The following is a 21,446-nucleotide window of genomic DNA, read 5'->3' as shown; positions in this document are numbered from 1 at the left end:
ATTTTAACACTGCAACACAGGCTTTCTCTTGCTAGAAGTAATGTGGATGTCAGCATGTGGTAGATGCTTATTCACTGTTCATGCAGCTTTCACTGAATGTGCTATCATCATAACACAAGTTGTTGGACATGAAGTCAAGAATGATGAAATAATGGTTGCTTCCTAGTTCTATTGTCATGTCAACAACAAGTCAAAGCAATAACATGGTTTTCCACAGTCTTTCCAACCAGTGGAGATGTGTAAAACTCTACTGGCATTCATAACGTCAAGGACAAACCCTTGTGCCTTTAAACCAGTGATGGCTGGTGCCTATTGGGAATGCTAGTGTTACTGGAATGGGTCTTCTTGCAAGTAGGGGGAATTAGTGGCAAGGAGGAAGGCTATGCAAGAGGGGTAACAATGGGATACTCCACCAGTATTTACAGGGTCCGCTCCCCAACGCAGCAGACGAGACTTGGTGCTTAAGTAAAGGAGCATTTTTATTTAAAGAGGAAAAACCAACATACACACAAGAGGCAAATAAAAACAGTTTTGTACACACACACTCATACAGAGTCCTAAGAAATTAGCCAGAGGTTTGGAATAGAGTGGGGGGGGGTATCTTTATCCATCAGAAGAGCAGCGTAGTCCACAGAGGAAGAGCTTCAAACATCCCGTGTTCTCAGCCAGGAGAGAGAGTCTTAGGGAAAGTGGCTCTAAGGGTACAATGCTCAGATCTGAGGCTCAGTGTGCACAGTTTGAATGGGGCAAAGCCCTGGTTCTTATAGGGCAAAATGTGTCCCGAGGCTGAGGAGCCCTTCCAGCTGCTGGAACAAAGACCTTAAAGGTCAGCTCCTGGGAATGACAAAGGTTTGATTACCTTTGATTGGTGCTGTCGGGATGTAATAAAGGAAATGCAGAGTGTTCTCCTGGTGGTTTGAAAAGAAGCAGTATGCTAATGAATACTCCTGGGGCTGAGTTGATTAATTTAGGCAAGGACGGTATTTTCCCAGGGACAAATTAGAAACTTGATAACTGTCGATCTTGGAGTGGGGATTTAATCACAGAAGGAGGATATTGGAATGTGTTAAGTGGGGTGACTCAGCAAGGTTGTTTCTTGTCACTGCTTCATCTGCAGCTGGAGGGGCAGTAAACCAAATTACCTCAGTCCTCAGCATCTTGCATGAACAATCCATTCATGGCTTAGTTTCCTGGACGGGACTTAGCAATGCTGGCTGGAATTCCCCTGATGCAGGTCAAGCTGCTTTAATCCAGGGACCTTGTGATTTTTATATCACAGGCAGCTAACAAACAGCTATTAAATATGGCAGAGGCTGGGGCTGACTGCTTACAGAAGGGCAGAAGAACTCTACATTATAAATCTGAAAAATAAATAAGAAGAAACAGACTACATATATTGTTTCAGATTGTGCTTCTATACTCTAAGCTCATACTCTGCAAATATGCAGTTAATGCACTGACTGATGTACCCTTTAGACTAAATTGCTACCTAGGCTGAGTGAGTAGATTAACACCAGCAGCTAGGAAAAGCACCCAACTCCACAGAACAACAAAATAAAACTCACACTTCTCCCCTCCTCACCAGGGTGTAGCTGAAGAAACAGATGAACTCTTGTCCAAGCCAAAAGAAGCTTCTTTCTCATGCTGGATGCAAAAACAAGCAGCGAAAAAGGGGGGCTGCTCCCGTGTCTGACAATGTGGAAAAGAGAGGAAAACCCACGGAAGCCACAATTTCTAAAGAAAGAACTAATTTTCTGTAATAATTATTATAGTGTTTTCAATTGCTTTTACTAAGCTGATTGACGCATATTATAATGTACATGAAAAGAGTCAATAAAGATTGTCCAGGACTTCCACCATCTGTGTATGTTCCTTTGTAATGCGTTCGGATGAATCTTCGCAAAGACTTCTTTATATTAAAGAAAATAAGTTGAAAAGCACAACGATGGCCACGCCCAATCTGAGGCCGGCTACAAACAGATTTCATCCCCTTCCTCAGGGGCGTGGTTCATAACTGCAACACAAATAGTATTTCTATACTTAATATGCCAAATTAACATCACAAAAATGTTTATACAGCTTCAAACCAAATAAACATCGCAGAAATTGTTTATACAGCTTCAAAAGAAAACTGACCTGTTGTTTACTCAGAAATTGAATTTTCACAAAGAATTTTTCAAGAGGCATGTATTTTCTCTACACCTGGACGGCGGCAGCAGTATCTTCCCGTGCGCGTCGTCAGGTCACCCATCGAAAACATAAATAGCATTCCAATTATCCACTTCTTAAAGAAACATAACAGATTACAAGAAACAGTTCAATAATAACTCACTATTGAGACCATGAGGTCTAACAGTCTGTAAAAAGACAATCCAAAAAGCTTCCCTTCTCAATAAAGTATTCTGATTCATGTTGCCCTTCGTTAAAACCTCAAGTACCGATACTCTGAATGAGGTCTCATCGTGCTGCTTTTCCACGAAGTGTTGGACTAGAGGTGCCTCTATTACTCTATGTCTAATCCTTGACATGTGTTCAAAAATTCTAGTTTTTAATGGTCTAGAAGTGCAGCCAACATAAATCATAGCACAAGGACATTCAATTAAATACACAAGACCTGATGTGTAACATGATGCAAAATGCTTAAAGGACAACTTACGGTTTTTCACAGAGATCTCCTTACCCTCCCATATCAACTTACACATAGCACATCGGCCACATTTATAATTACCCTGAGGACAATCTTTATTGACTCTTTTCATGCACATTATAATATGCGTAAATCAGCTTAGTAAAAGCAATTGAAAACACTATAATAATTATTACAGAAAATTAGTTCTTTCTTTAGAAATTGTGGCTTCCGTGGGTTTTCCTCTCTTTTCCACAGGATGCAAAAACAAAGCCTCTACAGCCTTGCTAACCTAGGTCAGAACATGCCCACCTACCCAGCCCACATAACAACATGCTAATTCATTTGACAGTGTGAAGGCCAATGTCTGCACATGAAGACAAAACTGAGACTCTCTGACTGGATCACTCCCTGGACTGATGATAAGGAAGGAGGGAAGCTGGAGCAGGGTGGGGGCTGTTGACCCTGATAGGGCAATGCCTAATTTGCCCAAATGGTCCACCTTCCCTGTGTTTAAGAGAACTAATGTCATATACATTTGGTTGAGCTGAGGTAGACTTTATGTTTTGCTCCTGCAGCAGGAGTACAGGTTTTCTCCATCAGTGGCACGCAGTGTTCCAGCTTGTCCATGAATTTAGATAATACAGTGGCCAATAGTTTCCCAAAAGCTGCATTATATATGCAGGTAGGCCCAGCATGAGAGAACAGATGTGTTGCTTTTGGAAAAAATCAGATGAAGCATCCCGAACACCAGAAGGAAATATTTAGTCTCTACTGTGACTTGGCATCCAAGATATTCCAACAAGAAGCACAATTAATTTACAAAAATATTCTGTAATGAGACCAATGTGGACTGCCCATGCAATAGTACCTGGTGGTGAGATAATCCAGAAAGATATTACTCTCTATAGTAAACATTTTAAAAACGTAATTCTCCCACCTACCCAATTAATTCTCTAGTCTTTATTGAAGAACAAATACCTCATATAAACTCTCAGGCTAATTCATTTTGTAATTTGTATGTGCCTTTCATTTGCATGTTGGCAGACAGTTTTCTGTTGATACATTTTTCAAGACAAGGAAGGAATCTAATGAAAAGCATTATTTTTATGTTACTGTTGAAAGCTCCTATGGTTCATGTTTGCAAGTAGACAGAAAAACAGCCTCATTTGAAACTGATGCTAGGTCAGTCCCACCATGTGAAACGTGCTTACACTATGTTGCCTGCACTGCATTTTGAGCAGCAGAAATTTAACCTTTTGTTTTAGTCAATGCTTAATCTTGTAAAAATCGACCCCTTCAACAAATGTTTAGTCAGGGATGTGCATTTGGATTTTTTTTTTAATATCTAACATAAATAACTACAAAAGACTACAAAAGTATAAAGGGGAGGGGGGGAAAGGGAAGGGAGGACTGGGAAAAGGGAAAATCAACATACAAACAACAAACACTACACTCAGAGGAGTTAGCCGTGTTAGTCTGTAGTAGCAAAATCAAAAAGAGTCCAGTAGAACCTTTAAGACTAACCAATTTTATTATAGCATAAGCTTTCGAGAATCAAGTTCTCTTCATCAGATGCCTGATCAAAACTGATCAGGCATCTGATGAAGAGAACTTGATTCTCGAAAGCTTATGCTATAATAAAATTGGTTAGTCTTAAAGGTGCTACTGGACTCTTTTTGATTAAACACTACACTACATGTCTTGTATTCCCTTCATGCTGCAATTTTTCTTAAAAGTTAACTTTCTAATATGCTATCAGATTGGTAGGTCTTATACAATACAGATTATATTCAGGATCAGGACTTCTTCCCCCCCCCCCTTGCGTCTCGGTCTCAATTCTCTCTGCGCAGCTGGAGCAGCTGCGCCCGCTCTTTCCTCCCCCCCACTTTCCCCTTCAGACTTCGAACTTTCTTCTTGCTGAAACTCCTGATGGTTGAACAAAAAGTCTGTCAGCTGCGCGTCCGATGTGATCTTGTAAGTTTGATCCTTATATCTGAACCAGACGCCTTCTGGAAACAGCCATTTATATTTTATATCACATTTCCTCAAGAAAGCCGCAAGTCCTTTATACTTGAATCTTCTTTTACAAGCCAAAAATGGAACATCCTTCAATATTTTAACCTTATTGCCCAAATAATCCAAGTCCACATTATACGAATTGTCTAAGATGGTGTCCCGAGTCTTCTTAGATGAAAAGTCAATAATAATCTCGCGAGGCAGCTGCCGCTTCATTGCATACTTTGAAGATGTCCGCCGGACTTCCAAAATATCGCTTTTTAACTCTTCTTTAGTTGCCTTTGCGAATGGCGCCAAAAGTCCAGACACCAAATCTTTTAAATGTTCACTTTGCTCTTCTTTTACATTTTGAAGACGCAATACCATTTGGGCACGGTCCACTTGTAATCCTATTATTTGATTCTCCAAAAGCTTCACTTCCTTACTTGTTGCTTTCATGAGTACTGCGTTCTCGTGCGCAGACTGCTCTGCTCCGGTCGCTGTTTCTTTAATGGCTTTCACTTCGCTCTCCACTGAATCAACCTTTTGCCCCATTTCATTCAGTTTCGCTACAAAAGGCTGCACAGCATCGAAGACTGCTCGTCTCACCATCTCTTCCAAAGTTTCCCCCTTCCCCTGTAATGTCGCCATCACCGATTTACTCATTGCTGGGCTCTGCTTTCTCGTCGCCATCTTAGGGGGGGGCGCCAACTAAGTTCCGAAACTCGGTGCAGGGGAAGAAGTCTGCGCCTTTTTAGCTTCAACTCCCACCGATCCTTCGCATACGCTTAAAAATCAGAAGGGATTCGCTTACTTACAGGTCTTCACCTTAAATCTGCTTATTGCCGTTCTCCATGGCCCGGCAGCATACGAGGTGCTGCGCAAGTCTGCCGGCCTCCGTTGGAGCAAGCGGGCAATTCGGTTTCGTTTTCAGGTTTCGTTTTCGTTTTCCCGGCCATGTCGGACGCTCCTCTCTGCAGGTCCGGGGGGAACCATCTGAGCAGCCTGACCGGGCGGTTGACCCGCGAGGGTTAACCCCCAGGACTCCCAGTGAGGGAGCCTGGATCTGGGGTGCCGCGGGAAGAACCCCCTGGAAGTAATGCAGGGGGCATTTGGATATTTTTTGACATATTTGGGTATCTGGAGCAATATTTTGGATTCTTGGAATACTGGTAATCAGGTTCTGAAAAATTCCAGAAATATTCAGGGCTGGCATTTCAAGGCCCCCAAACCTGTTTTTATACCATTTAATAGGTTTTCTGGTCCTTGGTGGGGGAGTGTAGCTTGGTCGGGCAATGGTAGCAGACATTGGGGGGAACTCTAGAACTCTATGCCCAATTGTGACAATTATCTTACAGCCCTCCACGGCTCTCTGAGCATGGACAAAGAGGATAAAAAGCAGTCTTACAGCTTGACTCCATTTCAGGGCTTGATTTTCTGGAGCACTGCTGCTTGTTGCTAATCTGCACCTTAGATTTCTGCTGCCTGCCTGAGACCTCCTTCTTGTTCTGTGCATGGACTGTTTTTCCCACTATGGACTTTGCTTTAAAATAAGATTTAAAATATTACTTCAAATTTTTCTCTGTGTTTTTGTTTCTGTCTGGGGAGTGGTAGTTGGGTAGTGTTTTCCTTCTGGTTCTTTTAAAAATAGTTTTTTCTTGGTTTTGTTTTGAACTGTTTTTAAAAGATTTAAAAGGCTTGTGCTGTTTTGATGAGTTCTCTTCTCCTCATTTGTTTTAGAGTTTTTAATTGCTTGTCATTATCTCTGGTTTTGAAACATTTTTAATTCTAGAAGTTTGTCCTTGGTGTGTGTGTGTGTGTGCGGGGGGGGGGGCGTTCCCCAGTTGTTACTGTTTTTAAAAATTTATGCATTTATGCATTATGCTTTTTGCATTCTTCTGGTTCTGGTTTTACAGTTGTTCATCTTCATGGCTTCTGTACAGTTCCACATGGGGAAGAGGGGACAGTGCACATGCAGGCTAGCCACAGAGAAGATTTTCAGAGCTTTCCAAAAGACTAGGAGCACCCCACCTCCCTCTGACACTTTCCTGCCAAAAAAATCACATGACCAGGAGGAGAGCCGCTATTCCTTCAGTTCTCTTCTTGCTGCCACTGAGAGATGACCTCCATTGCTGTTCTCGGCTTTTCCCTCACCTCATCCTTGAGGTTGAAGATAATTATTTCTTTTAAAAGTTTTTACCTTCAATATACATTCTCATGAAGACTACAACTACATTTAAAGAAGAAAAGTCTTTCCCGCTGTCATTATGGCTCAAGAGTGGCCGCTTCAAGATGCCAGAGAACACCAGCCAGATTAAAGGCACCTGCTCCCTCTTTGGTATCCCTGATTACCAAGGGCTATGTCCAGAAGTGTAGCCTGTTAGAGCCTCCACACAATGGCTCTTTCTCCAAGGCTGTGGCTTCATGCAAGCCTGATACCTGGCACCCTTGATTATCAAGGGCTAAGTCCAGAGATATGGCTGTTCTCCAAGGCTGTGACTTTATGCTAGCCCGATTAAAGGTAAGTCCAGATTAAAGGTAAATCCAGAGGTTTGGCTCATCAAAGCCTTCTCACAATGGCAGCACATCAGCCTGATTAAAGGTAACTGCCCCCTCAGTTCTGAGGGAAGAAGCCTGGAAATGTGGCCTGACGAAGCTGTCAGTTCCAAGGATCTTTCCTAGAGGCTTTGCCAGCATACCTTCCTGAATAGACCCCTCCATTCCCTTGGCTGTGTCTTCTCTGAGGGAGACACCTGGAGGTGTAGCTTAATAGTGGCTTAAAAGTGGGATCTGAGGCTGAGAAGTTTTCCCCCAAGGCCATTGGAAATGTGCCTGCCTGATTCAAGAAATCCCTTCTCCCAAGTTGTCCTTCATTCTGAGATGCAGTCCCTGAAGGTAGGATTAATAAAGCTAACACAGAGGGAAACTACATGAGATGCCCAACAAGTGTTCTTCACGTGTCAGTTTCCTGCAAGTTTCCATGGGAAGTGTAGTAAGAAAGAACAGCTGCTTGATGTGATTCTCTGCCAGAGAAGAGGGAGAGAATCCCTCCCACCACTTGAGGACCATATTGAGGAGGGCACCCCAGGAAGCCAGCAGTCAGCTCCCTGCAAGCTCACCTTGCCATGCAGCAGCGGTGTCCAGCAGTCCCTCCTCTTCCCACCACAGCCAGGAGTGATTGCAGCAGCCCCAGCCACCAGCTCCCTCTCGGGGACCAAGTGAATGTTGCGCACACTCCACTGCCTCCCTAGGACCGAGGGCTGGAGTATAGTCTGCTTGGCTCCCTCTAGCTGCTGGCGGTGCACTCTCTCCTTGTAGAGCGCTGAGTGCATTTAGGGGAGCAGCAGGAGTACAGTACAGATTAGGTTGGCCTGGGCTTCAAAACAATTGAAGCCAGATGGCTTAAAAAGGGATGTTAGGCTGTCCTTCAGTCTTCCAAAATATTGAAATTGGGTTTTCAGAAAGACTAGGGATTAGCTTGATTTTTGGGGAAAAAATAGGCTTCACTTCTAGGATTGGAAAAAAATTTAACTGAGGTTTTTAAAAAGAATTCCATACTAGCATCGTAGGTTGTAGTTCCAAAAAAATTAGTCAACTTTTAGGGTAGAAAGAACTTAAACTCAGAAGGTTTTGAAAAGATTTCACTTGAAGCAAGCCTTGGTGTAATTCGACAAAAAAAACAGGTGGCATGGGTTTGAAAAAAACAGTTATTGCTGTTCAAGTACAGCAGGTTGGTGAATCTGATTCAAGAGCAGGTTAGTTAGGGTTCAGATTCAGAGTGTAGTGTAGCTTAATGTACCATCTACCCCACTTTGATGAAGTAGTCCAGGGTAGGGTTACCAGTCCCCTGACGGGGGTGGGGGATCCCCTGCTCCTAGCTTCTGACCCCATCCCCACCACCTCTCACCTTGCCAGTGGAGGGGTGGGGGAAGCCATGGGAAATGGGCCCAGGATTTCCGCAGCATCCTCTGGAGCACTTCCTTGTCGAGCTGGGAATGATATCATTCCCAGCTCAACTAGGAAGTGAAGGCCCCCACATAGGGCTGATTTGATACTCCCAATGCATGCCTCCCACTCCTGTCCCCCAGTTTGGACTCTAGGGGACCTGGCAACCCTAGACCAGGGGGACAAAGGAGCAAGAGAAGGGGACCGCACTGGGGCCCTGAGGGGAAGGCTAAGCAGAAGAGTAGTAGGATAGTGGGGAGGGGAGGGCTGCAGTATCCCTCACACCTGTGCCGATACCTGCCCCACAGCAGTCTTCCACCTCCTCTGACCTCTGGCTATGGTGGTGCAATGAAGAAGGGGTCATAAGGTTTTTTTATTGATGCTGTGGCTGGAGAGGTATTCTGAGGTAGGTGCTGGCAATGGACAAGGGCATGGTGCCCAGAGTACACCTTCTCCAGCTGTCCTCATCAGCAGCAGGAGGAGGAGCCTGCATTGTCTTGTGGGCTGAACTTGGGAGACAATACTCATGGGAGTTCTCAAGTTCACCCCAGGGACCCAGAATCTGCTGGAGGGCCCGGAAGAGAGACTGGGTACCCCTTCTCCAGCTCCTTCAGAGCCCAGCAAGACTTATGGAGGAGAAGAGGTTGGAGATGGTGCAAGAAGAAGAGATGGAAGGGCAACCCAAGTTTCTGCCATTTCAACCCCTTCTCCTTCAGGCATTTCCTTTTGCCCTCCCCCAGACATGTGGTGTTTAACCTGAACCCTTCACAGAAGATGGCTCCAGCGGTGCTTGCAGATGATAGCACGGGCACCCCTATTCCTCCATTGTCTGGAAGCACTTCATCTTCCCAGATGCCAGATACTTCTGGAACCTACCTTGATTCAATAGCTAAAGCCAAACCTGCTGTCTCCCTGAAATATCCTACCTTGCATAACCCAGGATATTTAACCCTATCTTTTTCCTGTTAAGACCTGTCTCTGTTTCTCTTCACCTCTTGATTTATCCAACTTTGAACAGGCACTGATATTTACATGAGAACACTTCATTCTCTTTCTCTCTCACAAACATACACATGCACACTGATATGTTGTTGGCTGTGGGTATGTGCTATCAAGTCACAACTGACTTATGGTGATCCCAACAAGGGGCTGTCAAGGCAAGTGAGAAGCAGAGGGGGTTTGCCAGTGCTTTCCATTTGGAACTTCAATGTACTTAGTACTTAGTATGTATTTTTCACAATATCAATTGCATTTTTCTTCTTTTAGGCTGTTTTTATTAGTTTCCCAAACACTGCTAATGGTAACTTTTTGATATTTTATTCATGAAATCCATTGCTACTCTGAAGAACATTGCTTATCCCCCGACTTCTTACACAGCCTCATCAAATCTGTGGTATTAAGTAGGACTAATATCTTCAGGCTGAATGACATTCTTTCTGTTTTGTGTTAACCTTAAACTATGTATTAATGAAAACACTGAAAAACTAAAATTTGATTTTTTTCAAAATCTATTTTGTTATTCTGTAGAAAAAATCTAGAAATAATATAGCTTTTAGTGAAACATTTCAAATTTATTTAGCCTTTCCCTCCTTTCTCCTCAGATATTACCATAAATCCAATACATCTAATGATTTTTTATCTTAGATGCAGAAACACTTTCAAAAGATTTCAGGAGATGAATTCTGATAATTTTCATATTATTGGAATCAAAAATAGAGATTTTGTACAAATGATAGTTATGAATATTCAATACATTTTTCAGCAGAGTAAACACTGAATACCATGAAAACTGGAAATTTTTAATTTCTCCCTTATTTGTCAAATATGTAAAACAAGCAGGGGATCCACAAAAAACTGAGGGGGGGAGCCATTTTCCTCTCCCCCTGCTATTTCCTCTTTTCCTTCTCTGAAAGCCCCCGTATCTTCTTCCCTTTCCCGCTTCCTTCCCATCTACCAGCTGACCTACTTTTATCTCCCCCACCTGTCTTCAGCTTTACCTCCTTCCCTTCCACTGGCAGTCTGACCCAGTTGTGTGATGCCAAATGCCAGGCTGGGCTCAGCTCTGTGGTGGTGAACCCACAAGAATCTCCCTTTCTCCTATATCCTCTGCCCTACACCATTCCTCTTACCTTCCTGCAGGCACCCCCTTATCCTTACCTTTCCCTGCCTCCTTTTCTCCTTCTTTCCCACCTTACATTTTATCTGCCCCCTATCTTCAGCTATATTTATTATTTATGTATTTCATTTATACACTGCTTTTTTCTGCAGTGAAGACTCTAAGTAGCTTAATTAATTCTTTCTTCCTCCTTTTTATCCTCACAGCAATTCTGTGAAGAGGTAGATTAGGCTGAGAGAAAATGATTGGCCATGGCCAATCAGCAAGGCTCCTTGGCAGAGTGGGGATTCAAACATGGCTTTCCTAGATCCTCAGTAGAGATGGGCACAAACCAAAATACAAATCAAAGTTCGTGATGAACCAGGTCGATTCATCGTTCGTGAACTGGCGGTTCATCAGAGCCCATTTCTGGTGAACTGCCACGAACTTTAGGCTGGTTCGTTTGGTTCATTTTTTTGGTTTGTCACTGCAGACAGCCTGGTGCCGATCAATCAGTTTCCTAGGCAACAGGGGATGGACTTCCTGCAGACCTTCTGCTGACCTGAAAGTGACGATTTGCTGACTTGGATGTGACATTTTCACAAACCAAATGAACCAGTTCATGAACTGGGGCAGGTTCGTGAAAATCCGTGGTTCGTGAAATGCGATGAACCACAAACTGCACAGTTCATCTTTTTTCTGGTTCATGCCCATCTCTAATCCTCAGCTGATACTCTGTCCACTGCACCACAGTAGCTTTTGTGGGGGGTTGCTGTTGAACAGAAGCAAGCAGACACACCTGGATAAGTAATGCAAGTTGAGTGGTAGCAAGTTGTCTAGTGGTTGCTAGTGGGCATAGCCCTTATAAGTCCTCACTCAAAAGCCCTAGAAAGTGCCCTTTTTTACTGACAGAAACTAAGGCCTGAAGACTGGTAATACTATGTGGTTACCTATCAATGTCCACTGAGGACATTCATTTTTTAAAACTATAGGTGCTGCTTCTATTATTTTGGGCAGGTTAACCTCCTCCCCATGTTCTTTTTTTAAGGTTTCAGATTTTTCTGCTTTTCTGTTCCAGTTTCCAGATTTAAGTATCCACAGATTTAACCATGTTGAGAATTAGATAATTAACTAATGCCTGAAAAAGGAATCTGAAACCAATTCTGTGCATAATCTGAAACTAGTTTTATGAATATATGTTTTGAGTTTTTAGTAATGTTCAGTGGAAAAAAAATCAGGATTCTGCATGAGCTTCAAGGATCAGACAAAACATGCAAATTTTCTAATAAAATCAATATTTAGATTCTGCCAAGGCAGCATTTCCTGTTACTCCTGTTATTAAATAACTTTACACCATTGAAAGTGTATTTTACATCCTTGTATGGTTACATTTAAATGGGAGTGTCAGGAGTAGAGTAATAGCCATGGTAATAGCATAGTTGCCAGAAGGACGGGAAAGAAAAATGGGCATTTGAGACAATGACAAGAGTTGGAATGGGGAACAGGAACAGGAACAGTAGGCAAGGTACAGGGTGCCAATTCCAAGTATTCCGCCTGTTGATAGAAAGACAAATTATACATTTTCATAGTCAATAGTGAAATCTTACCACCAGAATCTCAAATAGTACATTCTTTCTCTTGATATGATCCCAGATTTATTCTGTGTGTGTGTGTTTCCTCCTCTCTCATGTTTGCACACATCCTTGCACAGTTTTAGAGAAATGGGACGATCCAAAGACCTATAACTGCAAACCTTTGGGTGTATTGTCGAAGGCTTTCACGGCCGGAGAACGATGGTTGTTGTGGGTTTTCCGGGCTGTATTGCCGTGGTCTTGGCATTGTAGTTCCTGACGTTTCGCCAGCGGCTGTGGCTGGCATCTTCAGAGGTGTAGCACCAAAAGACAGAGATCTCTCAGTGTCCGATGGTTGTTGTGGGTTTTCCGGGCTGTATTGCCGTGGTCTTGGCATTGTAGTTCCTGACATTTCGCCAGCGGCTGTGGCTGGCATCTTCAGAGGTGTAGCACCAAAAGACAGAGATCTCTCAGTGTCTTTTGGTGCTACACCTCTGAAGATGCCAGCCACAGCCGCTGGTGAAACGTCAGGAACTACAATGCCAAGACCACGGCAATACAGCCCGGAAAACCCACAACAACCATCAAACCTTTGGGTGCTAAACTTTAGATCTTATTAGGTTACCAGGCTGTTTCAGAGAACTTCAGTTACGCTTAGTGTTTCTTTCTCCATAACCAAGGCGTATGGTACTGGTTTCCTAATGAGAGTTAACTCTTTTAAGATCCTTGAATTAAATTATCTTAGAAAGGTGTAACTCTGGAATTTTCTACACACTCAATTTACTCCTGATTTTCTTCACAGTCAATCGCAAAGCATTGGAATTGATTTGGGTACAGTTCTTTCACATGTCTGCCCTTCCTTTGCATTTTTATAGTTGTGTAGTCAGTTTATTTTGTTCCGGGCTTGACTTAAATCAGAATTTTCAAATGAAGGTGTTATAATCATCAGTGATCTCATTGGTGATGTCACAGCACCAATTTTTTGCACATGCTTATATTGGTAGATCGATAGATTGATATAAGAGTTGAATTTTTTAAAAATGATTGAAAATGAACACATGGGGAAATCTTTGTATGGGGGAGCCTAAAAGGGGAGCATCTCCACCACCTATATCTAAGCTACCCCTCCCCACCAATCCAAACTGTAGAGTCTTGCCTGGGCTGACCTAGAGCCAGGAGGCAGAGGTCAGTGCCTATGGAGCAAACTGTTCTCTGTTGGGATGAAGCTGAGAGCAATAGCTGCTATGTGTTTTCAAGTTGTACTGCTTTTCTGGCACTAGAACTGGCCACGCATCCTCCCCTGGGCCCCCAGGGTTTTTGCATTTTTTTTTTTTACAAAAGTCATCCATTTCTTATTAATAGATTGATCCACCATTGTAATAAAAGGTGCAGCAGGTTCTCTAAATTCATTTTTTAAAACAAGTCATGTTGTTTTAATGTGTTCTAATAAATCTCTAATAAATAATAAATCTAATAAAACAGTATAAATCCCAATTCAGGCTGCAGCTCAAGGGGTGGAGGGACCCAGACTAATGGCATATTTTTCCTGAATCACTAAGGCTGCTTCCACATGACCTTAATGGGATGGCCTGCCAATGGAACTCTGGCGGGTTATCTCACTCATTGCACATGTCATCATTTCCCATGCACAAGTAGGTCATGATGATCCCAGTTTTTAAGCATTTTTTGTTAGACCTGATTTGGTCCATGTTTATTTTTAATGCAGATTTTCAGCGTAATTATCCTACCATATCAATGCATGCAGAGGCTTTTTTGTACTTCAGAAGACCCCTCCCACAAACCTCCAACCCCTCCTCTCATCATTAGCCCTCCTTTAAACATCACACATGTGTTTGCCTTGCATGCGCAATCATATATTTTTAATGGTCCTATACAAAGGGAATCATACTGCAGTGCTTGCTACATTGGATCACTCTGCAGCCAGACTATCAATGTGGAAACAACATTGAGAATGGAATGTCAATAAGGCCCATTGTTTGGGAAAATACAACAGGCCCTAGCAGTGCTTCCCCTGTGCCTCCCCCCGCTGCATCAGTCGAGGGGGGGATCGGGGAAGAAATCACAGGCTCCCTCCTTCTCCAGCACCTCATCTGCTGCTCGACTTGTGCGTGGCCCTCCCAAGGCCCTGTGGAGGTAGCGGGTAGCCCTGCCCCCAGTCTCTGCCAGACCTTGGGAGGGCCTTGCTGATGTGCTGAGCCTTTCTGGGTCTCTGGAAGCCCCAAAGAGGCAGCGGGGAGGCAAACCATTTTGCCCCCGACTTGCTTCTTATCCCTGCATACTGTGCCTGGATGGGGATAAAGAGTGAGTGGTTGAGAACATGGTTTGCCTTTTATATTGTAGGATATAGAATAGTGAGATCATGCTACTCTGCCAGCCACAGCTGCTGGTGAAACGTCAGGAACTACAATGCCAAGACCACAGCAATACAGCCCGGAAAACCCACAACAACCATCGTTCTCCGGCCGTGAAAGCCTTCGACAATACATGCTACTCTACTGTTCACATATTTATGAAACATTTTTGCGTTTAAAACTATGAGCAGGAAATCAATGGTAAACAACAGAGTACTACATATGCCCAGTTTCTACAGAAGCTGAAAGACAGCACAATCTCACATGTGCTCCAAAAAAAAAAGGGAAAAAGAAAAGTCGGGCAAGAATGTGCCAATGTCATTTTTGATGAGGCACAGATAAAAAATGCATTTTCTGTTTTGGGACCTTTTTTTCACAACACCCACAAAACACGCATGAGGATGATGCATGTGGAAGGTGAGTTCTTGAAGCAGATCAGGAAGACGTGGCTTTGGGGCAGAGAAAACCCCCCAAAACTGGAACATGTGGAAATGGCCTTAAGTCAATGCGTGCAATACATTTGGGTCCCAATGGGAACCCAAAGCAGTTTGCAAAATCATTCTCCTCCCTTTCATTTTTATTTTCACAACAACTCTGTGAGGTAAATAAGGCTGAGAAAGAGTGACCGGTCCATGGACACCCAGCGAGTTTCCATGCCAGAGTAGGGATTTGAACCCAGGTCTCCCAGATCCTAGCCTGTTACTCTAATCAGTACATCACAAATACATAATATTTTTGCTGTTGCATGTAGCCCACATTAAATGAAATGGCTTAATTTTATGTTGTATTAAACACTTCCTGTATTTCATTGTGTTTTTTTATTTTAAAACTTAATGCATCTGTTTCCTTTCTTTTCTTCATCTTAATAGTTCTGGCTGAACAACTGATATACCAACCCAGTCATCCACAAAAACTAACCACCCCCTCATGTTTTGAAAAGTCACAGAAGAGCTCTCATCACTTCTTTGAAGTATTCCTGCTCTGTTCAGTGGTCAATAGATACTATTCCATACCACAGTACTACTGTTAGCAAACTGCAGCAGCTTTCAAATTTGTTTTCAGCATGCAAACCAAGTTGATGGCCCTTAGCTATAGCATATGACAGGCACCCTGGGGCTCTCTTAACAACACAGCTAGAGTTTGACTGGTATTGGGGGGGGACCTCCAATCAACTTACTAAGCACATTGTAACAAATCACATCAAAGTGGAGAAACAGCTAAAACAAAAGAAAATTACTGCTTTAATTTCCTTTCTCTTTTGCTTCCTTGCAGTACATGAAGCGTCTTACACAATGTCATCCACAACTGGCTGAAGTACAATTTAGCTCTAGTTGGAAAGAGAACTACCATCTCACAGGAAGGAAAACACACCCATGTACTCAAGCACAAATACATTAAAGAAGAAAAAATGCTTTTCTTAGTGATGCTTGCTGGGAACTGTATATGAAAATTATCCTCAGCCAAATTTCCGAGGTTCAAATTCTTCACTTGGCTGGACCATCTTGATTAGACATGAGCACAAATTTAAAAAAATCAAACCATGAGGTTCGTGGTTCGTGGATTTTCACTAACCAGGAAAACAAACTGGCACAAAACTGGGGCCAGTTACGAACCAGTTCGTGGTTCGTGGGGTTTAAATATCCTTTTCTGGCCACTTAGCAGTGGCAGGGAAAGGGGCATTTAACAGTTTAAAGGGCCCTTTCCTGCCTTGCAAGCGGCAGGTCCCTTTAAACTATCAGCTGGCAGGTGGCGGGGGGATCCTCCCTCTCCACCTGCCCAAACCCCAGCCCCCCACTGGAATATTGGTGTAGGAACTGGGGGTGAAGAGGGTTTTACTAACCCCCTGAACAGGAGACCAGTAGAGGAGCTCACCCTGCCTCGGACTCAACCATATGCTTGGCAGAATATCTCTGTCTTGCAGACCTGGCAGAAGGACAGTAAATCTCACTTGGCCCCATCCTGACCCTGTTGGGGGCATCTCCTGACTGCTTTCCCAGGTTTGGGTGAGGGAGGAATGTCTCATGAGGTCTTTGGGTTGCCCAAGATGGAAACAGGGGATGGGGTGGAGTAGGGGAAAACTGTCTTGTGTTCTTTAAGACTCAAATGCCCCAGAGCAAAGAGAAAGCGCTAAGGGATATTGTTCCTGAATGGCAGCCCAGAGAGAGAGAAATAGTCTCAGGAGCAACCCCAGGGGAAGATGACTTGGGTGACTCACAAACCTCTTCCCCTCTCAACCTGTGGTCTAATAAGGGGCAGAAGAGGCATGAGCCCTACATATCACCCATTTGGGGGTGGGATCCTGTGTACCCTTGCTGGTGGTGGCTGGATCCACTCCTACTGTGCTATCTTCTCTGTGTTTCCATTGAGGTCCATGCTATTTAAGACTAAATGAATATGAATGAAGATTTCAAAAGAAGAACCGGAAACATCCCATCCCCCCAAAAGCTAATTTAAAATCAATAGCAGCAAGGTTCTGGCAGTTTAAAGGGAAATCTCAATAACACTTTACATTGAGAGGAACCCTCTGAACAGCTACAATACAGACTCAGTGAAGACATGATTTATTTCTTAATTTTGCTCACGTTCATTTTTCTTCTCCCTTAAACTGAAGATTTTAAAACTCATAATGACACCCTTCCCTGTATAGGGAAGAAGCACATGATGGAAGTACAATATAAACAGTTATTTTAATTTGCTCAAGCTGCCAAACACAGCAAGGACTTAGGTAATTTTGTTGTGATAATTTATACTCTCTAGATTAGATATATCTAACATGGCTTCATTTTAAACAAAGAATTCTTGTCCAAGACAAAAACCAAGCAATACGGTCTATAGTAAACATACTTTATCTTGAATTTTAAACAAGCCTATTTCATGCTACACATACTAAAGTGAAATTATTCTCTGACAAAATTTTAAAGTGACAGTCAATGTGGTGTAATGGTTAGAGTTTTGGACCAGGAAGGTTCAAACCATGTCAGTCACACAATTCGCTTTGTGAAAGCCAGTCTTGGGGCTGTTAGGACAAGTACAAAGAAGGTAGAACCATGCATACTTCCCTGAGCTCCTTGGAGAAAGTGTAGGATAAAAATATGCTAGACAGATAAACAGAAGATCATGGAGCCAAAAACATCTTTACAGCATGAATCAAGCATGGAAGTAAAGGAATTTTCCGTGTTGAGCATTAATACATCTATCAGAAAATATTTTGATTTATATTCTCAGAATAAAGGTTTTATTTGTGCATGGGTTTAGAAGGGTGTTGGACTGCACTGGATTTTTCTTATATTCAAATCTTACTCCTTGAGTTTGGCTGGTTATGGATTCGGTTGCTCTTAAATACAGACTTAGCATAAATCTGTTTTGCCATTTTCAATTAAAAGTGGTAGGGTTGCTTTTGGCTTTTCTTAAATTATTTTATATAAAAAGGCTCCTCTTCTGTGAGGCTATTAAGAAATGAAAGCAGCTGTGAGGAGGAGCAAAAAGCAATGGATTCCACTCCAGTTGCTGTAGCCATTCCACTCTGCTTCCTGGGGGAACCCAGAAATGGTGAAAAGTATTAATTCTAAAGTATGAATATGATCGTGTTTGAATTACCATAAAATAAGGTAGTGTAGTGCCAATGCATAGAAAATATCAAAAACTTGATTTTGTCATGTCTTGTGAAAACAGCCTCTGATCTGTCACTTGTTGTGTCATTTCAATCATGTTTACACAACTTTTAAGACAGAGGAGTGTAACTTTATCCAGAAATCACACATTGAGAAGCAGCCTCATTTTTCAATCACCTCCAGATATTTCTTTCCTTGATGCATTTTCTGTGTGCCTCAAAGGAAAAAATTGGAACATTTGTCAGTATCAGAGGAAAGAGCTTCTCAAACTTGCCTCAGAAGAACAGGCTCTTTTCAACAATCTAATTCTCATTGCTGTTTAAGTGAGGGTAATAAATGCAGGAAAAACTACTAGATACATTGCCTGTAATGGTCTTAATTAGGGAAATTGACCAAATACCCAGTTTTGTATTTCCCTTTTCTATTGCATTTTCTTCTATTACTGCTATGTTGTCTCCATGGGCAAAATAAGGAAACCATTTTCTTGGGTGAGTGGGGGGGGCAAAATGCCATTACAGATTGTCTGTTTACATCCAGCACAGGTTTACTTCCATCAAAGAGGCCGAGGGCATATTGTCTTTTGTTCTGGACAAAACTTTCAAGTGAGATTGTTGTTTCTTCGTTTGTTTCATAAGAATATTTGTGAATTCTCATTCTTTTTTACTGGTAAAAGTTGACAAAAATAGTATGTAAGAAAGACCTTAATTAATTAACATAACATTTTTATACACAGGAGCCACTTTTGTGGTTTAATACAGGTTTTTTAGGAATGTGGACAATATTCAAGACTGCCAATTCTTGTCTTACCTAAAATAATGCCAACAGCATTTCCTCTTTCAGATTTCTCTGTTGAGAGGGTGAAGTGATAATACCAGAGCCAATGGGATAGATAGAAGTGAACACATTGTTAAAAAAATTAGAAGTCCCTTCTTATCTATGTGGTTTTAGAAGCCCTGTTGAAAACCCCAGATGAAAGGAGAGGGTCTACTATTCTACCAAGCCTGTCTTCTACAGTCAGTCATCTGAAGCATCCTAATACCTCTACTGGTAGGGTTCCTGAAATATGTAAGTGGCCAAGTGCAATTCCAACTAACCCTTACCATTTTGGGGGGGGGCAATGAGGTCATGGTACAGAAATCAGACCATGGATGTTCTGAATTTTCAAGCACAGGGATCTCCAAGGACGAGATGCATGAGATATGTTTCAGCCTCCCTGAAGATTGAGGTTCAGAGTCATCATTATTGATAAAACTGCAGTCACTTACAGCTACCTTCTGCACATACAACTTGGATATTGTTTGCAGAATCATTCCCTTGTGTATTATTAATAAAATGTTTACGGATGCAATACAATATATCAGTGAGGCTCTAAGAGATAAGTTGCAATCAACAGCATCAGTAATTTCTGCTTAAGGCGATAACCATATGAGCAGTACTAGCTAGAACGAACAGCGGCAGTGATACATTTCTGACATATGCTTATGGTTTTCCTGAGGGGAAAGCCTACATACAGTTTTGTTTCTTATTCCAGGTGGAACACTATGTGTCTTCTAAAGGTATAAAGTATGGCAGAGTGGGCTGTTTGATTTTTTTAAAAAATCAAAACCCTGTTGGATGTGAGGGTTTGGAGTCATTTTTCACATCTGCCTTACATTGTGTATAGTCCCAAGTGTTTCAGTTCCCTGTTGATCTCTGGCATAACCTTTCCTTGATACATTTTTGCTATCTCTTCTCTTTTTCAGTGTATTGTTCATTCCCTTCTCTTCTCCTGTCATTCATATTCTTTTTTTTCCTGCTTCTGTCTCTATTACTTGCTCCTGTAGTACATGATCTCACACTGTTCCTGAGGATCTCAGGGGTGAAGTATCTACTTTGCATGCAGAATCCTTGGCTGCTCGTTAAAATGATCAGGTAATCAGTGATGAAAAAGACCTCTATCAGAGGCCAGTGGAGAGCTGTTTCCAGTCAGGTAAGACAATACTGATATTGATAGCTCAGAATATGTCTGCCAAGGAGTGACTTGGGGGTATGTAAACAGCAGAGTGGAAAGAGGGGGGCAGGAAGAGTCAGCAAAGAGGCCTTCTAATGACTCTTCTTCATTGATGGTAGTTTAAATCCATGCCTCTGAAACTAGTTCTGAGAGAATCTAATATGGCTTTATATTGGAGTAATCAAACAACAATATTTTGTGCCACATAATAAATTGCTTTTTGCTTCACAACAGGAACACTACAGGCCATTTCCCTGCTATGTGGATAAGTAAAGAAAGATAGAATTGTGGGTTGTCTTCCGAATATGTTCACTTCAATACCACAAAACATTTTAATATTCTATTAATTGGAGGAACTGCTTTCTGTTGCTAAATGAGCACTGTGTGATTCTAATTCAATATGAATTAACTAGCTTGAGAATGGTATTGTGAAGTACATTGTCAAGCTCCATTGGTGAAATGCAATATTGCAAGTTGGCAGTGGTTAGCATCATTTTCTATTTAAGGGACTTATTAAGAGACAGCTTGTCTGAGAAGTTAACCATAAGAGAGAGACTGAGAACTTGAATTGCAGGGGACATTGGAACTGCCACTCATATTTAGCTAAAGTCTGTTTTTGCATTCAAGTACTGCAAAATATGTTACCCTGTAATTTCAAAGAAGTATCAAAGAAGCCTATGAATTGCAGAACACAAGCAGCAACTACCTGTTCCTACATCTTTGAATATGAGATGTGTGTTTTGTGCCATCACGTCATCTCCGACCCATGCCGACCCTATGAAGGAAAGATCTCCAAAACGTCCTACCATTAACAGACTTGATCAGATCCTGCAAACTGGAGGACACGGCCTCTTTTATTAAGTCAAGCCATCTCGCTTTAGGTCTTCCTCTTTTCCTACTGCCTTCCACTTTTCCTAGCATTATTGACTTTTCCAGAGAATCTTGTCTTCTCATGATGTGACCAAAGTATGCTAGCTTTAGTCTGTTAGCTTCTAAGGAGAATTCAGGCTTGATTTGATCTAGTACCCACTTATTTGTCTTTTTGGCTGCCCATGGTATTCACAAAACTCTCCTCCAGCACCACATTTCAAATGAATCAATTTTCTTCCTGTTAGCTTTCTTCACTGTCCAACTTCCATATCCATACATAGTAATGGGGAATACCATAGTTTGGATTATCTTGATTCCCAGAGAATCTTGAAGGATCTCCTTTAGCTCCCTCACAGCTGCTGTTCCAA

Source organism: Eublepharis macularius, chromosome 7 (genome assembly GCF_028583425.1).
Source record: "Eublepharis macularius isolate TG4126 chromosome 7, MPM_Emac_v1.0, whole genome shotgun sequence".
Lineage (NCBI taxonomy): Eukaryota > Metazoa > Chordata > Lepidosauria > Squamata > Eublepharidae > Eublepharis > Eublepharis macularius.
The sequence above is the reverse complement of the archived record's forward strand: the minus strand, read 5'-3'. Positions refer to the sequence as shown.